Source organism: Rhipicephalus sanguineus, chromosome 1 (genome assembly GCF_013339695.2).
Source record: "Rhipicephalus sanguineus isolate Rsan-2018 chromosome 1, BIME_Rsan_1.4, whole genome shotgun sequence".
In the NCBI taxonomy this organism is placed as follows: Eukaryota; Metazoa; Arthropoda; class Arachnida; order Ixodida; family Ixodidae; genus Rhipicephalus; species Rhipicephalus sanguineus.
In genome coordinates this window covers 29,813,324-29,819,266 of record NC_051176.1, presented here as the reverse complement: position 1 = coordinate 29,819,266, position 5,943 = coordinate 29,813,324, and positions in this window count along the sequence as shown.

Sequence of the window (5,943 nt, the reverse complement as noted above, 5' to 3'; positions counted from 1 at the left end):
GGTTGATGCAGCCAAATACGGGAAGAAGACGCGTATGTCGTCACAGTCGTCAATGCCAAGGGATCACTAGTTAACGCGGCCACGGTGGTCACCGGCTTCACTCACGAAGCCGAGGAACTGGCTATCGCGGTAGCTCTGCAAGAACGAAGAAGGGACGTCACCATCTTTTCAGACTCACGAACTGCCATCAGGTCATTTTCATCCGGCTTCGTCTCCGCCGCAGCCGCAAGCATTGTTAATAAGACGACTGCTGAGGCTATCGAAGGGGAAGATCCTCTAACGCACATCATATGGTTCCCGGCCCACATGGGTGACATCTCATCCTCCCCAAACGGCAACCCTAACGAGAGGGCTCACCAGCTAGCGCGTGAACTAGCTACCCGCGGCGGTGACCGGCCATCTCAGACGGGACGGGAACGGAGATGCATGGACTTCAAGGATCCATTAATATCGTTCCACGAAATCACCTCAGCTCACAAACTAGGGCGCAGGCTCTTCCCCCCTCCACACCCTAAATTGAATAAAGCGCAAGCGGTCACACTACGACAACTACAGACAAAACGTACATCACTCCAGCCATGCTAAACAGAATCGATCCAGACTTTTCACCTCACTGTCAGCACTGTAGTCACGAACACTGTAATTTCGAACACATGCTCTGGCTGTGCCCCTTTAATTAGTGGTCAGGATTATCGGACAAACCCTCCTGGGAGGCTGCCATGCGCAGCATGGAGCTCAACAAACAACTCCTGGCAGTCCAGAGGGCCCGGGACATCGCCGAGAGGCTCCAGCTTCCGGCACTTCCTGGGTGGAGCCACCTGGCTGAGCTAGCGGGACCTCCAGTCGCGTTCAGCTTCTGCCACTTTTGGACCAAAATAAAGTTCTGACTCACTCACTCAGACATTAAATGCGAGAGCATTAAGAAAAATCGACATCAGCAGCGTTGACCCGACGAATGGAAAGAATGAAAATTAGGATCCCAGCAGGAATCGAACCAAGCATTCTGCGTGGCAATCAGTTATTCTACCACAGAGCACACCAGGTATATAAACTGGTTTGAAAAAACAGCCGATGCAGCGGTGATGTCAGTGCAACGTCAGTTGTGGTTGTGGTGCTGCTATCTAATTTTACAAGAAAGCAATAAACACTACTGATACTCTACGATGTGTATGCTCCTACTAGGCGTCATATCAGATTAACGTATGTGGTTTCCAGTGTTGGTTCCGCTATTATAGCCGTCTAATAACATTACATTTGTATTTCTATGATTCTGCAAGCTATATTGAACCATGCTCGACTCCGGAGGAATACATTAACGAATGTTACGTATGATATCCACATCATCGCACCGTAAAGTGCACTTATCCGCCAGAACCGACGCAGTGTCCATTTCTTACGAGACTGGGCGATGCCTCATGCTGAACGAGGATGAGGCCAGTTTTGACTTGAAGCCGCTTTGTAGACTAGGCTACGTAGACCACAATCGCCCAGGTAGTCTACGAATACGACAGGCGCCATCCACTGATGTTGGTCTACGTAGGCACTATCCAGGCCTACCAGCCTCGGACGGGCCTATACCTATAGCCAACGCGAAAAGTGACTTCAGATTCCGACACGTCGCCGGCTCTATCGACAGACAATTTGTCGACGAAATGACCGAAGCATCCACGATTTCCAACAGCTGTACTATACCCCATACTGCAATACACATGGACCCCTCGTCATCGCGATCATGACCTGATCCGATAACAAGTCATGACCACCTGCTGGTGGTCAGTGATCACGGTGATGATGACCTTGTTCTAGAACTGTCAAGAACTTCTTCCACACATGCACACGGGTTCGTGAAACGTGCGTGCGTTCTCTATCATAAGGGACAAGTATAAGCACTACGTATCTACTTACGGCTTCTGGTGTTGGTATAATACCAACGTTGCCGTTGGCAGCGTTACCCAACTGTAAACAACTGGTTATATAACACATATGCGGCTCTTCAACATATATGTGTGCATATAAAATTTGCACAAATCTTTAGCGTCATTTTGTAACGTTTCGCTCAGTAAAAAAAAAATTACGCCACAGTCACCTTCCCGCCGCATGCTTCGCATAACATCGACTCCCACTGGACGTGGGATCTGCCGAATTTTTTTCTATAGTAAGCCCTCCCCTCTGTAAGCGTAGGTACATAATAATGAATAAAATAAATAAATAAATGAAAACCATCTCTTCGTTCTGGCGATAAAAAAACGCCAGGCCTGCACGGAAAGCGCCGCACAGTCACAGCGAAAGCTGGAAGAGCGGTATTTCTAGAGCCCGTTATAAACTCTCCTGTGGCTACTAATAAAAGTACACCAGCAACGTATCCACTACGCCAAAAATAATTTTTGTGAAGTTGGGAAGCACCCACCACGATATTATTCGTCATTCTGCGGAGAAGCGAGATACCATGTGTAAGGCATTATGTGCACTTTTTTGATGCGACGGTTGATGACGATGAGCCCTTTCTAATGGGTTGGAATCTTTAAACGACCCACTAGTTACGTAATTCGCATTGTGCGACACCCGGTCGTTATTTAACTCTCCGACCACGCTTTATAATATACGTTAACGTGAGTAAGAGAGAGAGGGGGAATAACTTTATTGAGACCCTGAGGAAATGGATCATGGGAGCCTTATGGGCTTCCTTGGCAACCAATAGAAGTGCACTTGCGAAGAACCCACTACGATATAAATCATCATAATTTTGTGACGTAGGGAAGCAGCCACTATGCAATTTTTCGTCATCTACGGAGAACCGTGGTAACCGCTAAACACATGTGAGACATTATGTCACTTTGCTGATCCTGTTGCTGATGACGATGAAGAATTATGGCAGAGCCCTTTGTAATGGGTTGGAAGCATTCAGCAACCCACTCGTTGCGTAATTCGCATTGTGTGACGCCTGGTTACAGGATTCGCGTTTGCGTGACGCCTATTTGTTATTTTATTCTTCTACCACGCTACATTACTTATTATATTGTCACGTGGTCGTGACGACGAAGACAGTAGTCAGCACGTTCGAGATGAAACTGTTTATTTGGCCGAACTTGTGGCCGGGAAACTGTAAGTCAATCTACAGCAACACACTGATAGCGGCGGACAGAGCGTCGACCGTCGATCAACTGACAAGGGAGTCAAGCGCGTCGGCTTTTATACAGGCGCTATCGAACTTTCCAGCGATATCGCTGTTGGCGGCGTTATCTCTCGACAAAGCTGGAACATTCTCGTGCGGCGCGCAATCTTACGGATTGTTCCAAAACAATCGTGAAGCTTCCTACACATCACGGCGATGCCTGCGCAGCGCGTTGCCCACAGTCTTTGTGGGTGAAGCTTCAACTCATGAAATATAACACTCGCGGCAATGCCCCCCTCTGAAAAGCATCGTCCCGATGCTTAAAAACAGAACATGAATACATGCAATACTAAAGAAAACTAATAAAGAAAGCAAACATTAGAGTCCTCAGGTGCGTTACGAGCATAGTACGGTTTAAGGCGCACCACATGCACGACCTCGGGTCGAGCTCGGCGCCTCTGAGAGTTCGTGATGCCGTCGGGGACAACCTCGTAGTCGAGTGCGCCGAGACGTCGAAGTACCCTGTACGGTCCGAAGTATCGTCGAAGAAGCTTCTCGCTCAGTCCGCGTCGTCGTATTGGCGTCCAGACCCAGACACGGTCGCCGGGCTGGTACTTGACGAAGCGTCGTCGAAGATTGTAGCGACGGCTGTCGGTGTGCTGCTGGGTCTTGATGCGCAAGCGGGCCAGCTGTCGAGCTTCTTCGGCACGTTGTAAGTAAGCGGCGGCGTCGACATTTTCTTCGTCGGTGACGTTGGGTAGCATGGCGTCGAGCGTAGTTGCCGGGCTTCTTCCGTAGACCAACTTGTACGGCGTCATCTGCGTCGTTTCTTGGACGGCCGTGTTGTAAGCGAAGGTCACGTACGGAAGGACGGCGTCCCACGTCTTGTGCTCAACGTCGACGTACATGGCGAGCATGTCGGCGATGGTCTTATTTAGACGCTCGGTGAGGCCATTGGTCTGCGGGTGGTAGGCGGTGGTGCGGCGGTGGCTCGTCTCGCTGTACTTGAAGATCGCCTGAGTTAGGTCCGCAGTAAAGGCGGTACCTCTGTCTGTGATAAGGACCTCTGGGGCGCCATGACGCAAAACGATGTTCTCCACGAAGAACTTGGCTACCTCGGCGGCACTGCCTTTGGGCAAGGCCTTCGTCTCCGCGTAGCGGGTGAGGTAGTCAGTCGCTACGACGATCCACTTGTTGCCGGAAGTCGACGTCGGGAACGGCCCCAGTAGGTCCATCCCGATTTGCTGGAACGGCCGGTGAGGTGGTTCGATTGGCTGCAGAAGTCCCGCTGGCCTAGTCGGCGGTGTCTTCCGTCGCTGGCAATCTCGGCAAGTCTTGACGTAGTGGGCGACGTCGGCAGCAAGGCGTGGCCAGTAGTACTTTCCTGTATTCTGGCGAGGGTGCGGGAAAACACCGAGGTGTCCAGCCGTCGGGTCGTCGTGTAGGGCCTGGAGGATTTCTGGTCGCAATGATGAGGGCACGACAAGAAGGTAGTCCGTTCGAAGTGGCGAGAAGTTCTTTTTCAGGAGAACGCCGTTCCGTAAGAAAAACGACGACAGTCCTCGCTTGAATACCTTCGGAATAACGGCGGTCTTGAACTCGAGGTACTCCATAAGGCCCCCCAGTTCCGCGTCGGCTCGTTGCCTTTCGGCGAAGTCGTCGGCACTTATAGTTCCGAGGAAGCAGTCATCGTCGTCGTCTTGCGGCGGCGCGTCGACGGGGGCACGAGAGAGGCAGTCGGCGTCAGAGTGTTTTCGTCCGGACTTGTACACGACGGTAATGTCGAATTCTTGAAGCCTCAAACTCAATCGTGCGAGACGACCTGAAGGGTCCTTCAAGTTAGCTAGCCAGCATAAGGCGTGATGATCACTGACAACTTTGAAGGGCCTGCCATAGAGGTAGGGGCGAAACTTTGACGTAGCCCAGATGATGGCAAGGCATTCCCTTTCTGTTGTGGAATAGTTGGCTTCTGCCTTGGATAGTGACCGGCTAGCGTAACTGATAACCCTTTCAAGCCCGTCAGTCTTTTGCACAAGGACGGCACCGAGTCCTACGCTGCTAGCGTCGGTGTGTATTTCAGTGTCGGCGCAATCGTCGAAATGTGCAAGTATGGGTGGCGTCTGCAGGCGTCGTTTAAGTTCCTCAAATGCTTGCACTTGCTCCGTTTCCCACCTGAATTCCACGTTAGTCTTCGTGAGAAGCGTCAGTGGTTCGGCGATGCGTGAAAAGTTTTTGACGAAGCGTCTGTAATAGGCGCATAAGCCGAGAAATCGGCGCACGGCCTTCTTGTCGGTGGGAGGCGCGAAGTCGGCGATGGCCGCTGTTTTCCGCGGGTCTGGGCGCACTCCAGACTTGCTGATCACATGGCCCAGAAACAAGAGCTCGTTGTACGCGAATCGGCACTTTTCTGGCTTCAGGAGTCCAGAGGCCTTGATTGCTTGAAGTACTGCCTCGAGGCACCGGAGATGCTCGTCGAAGGTCGAGGAAAACACGACGACGTCGTCCAAATACACAAGGCACGTCTGCCACTTCAATCCGGCCAGTACGGTGTCCATGACACGCTGGAACGTCGCAGGTGCCGAGCAAAGACCGAAAGGCATAACCTTGAACTCAAAGTGGCCGTCGGGTGTTATAAAGGCAGTCTTTTCTCGGTCTCTCTCGTCGACTTCGATTTGCCAGTAGCCGGTCTTGAGGTCCATCGACGAAAAGTGCGTCGCGTTGTGAAGTCGATCCAGGGTGTCGTCTATTCGTGGGAGGGGGTACACGTCCTTCTTCGTGATTTTGTTCAGGCGCCGGTAATCAACGCAGAAGCGCAGTGTCCCGTCCTTCTT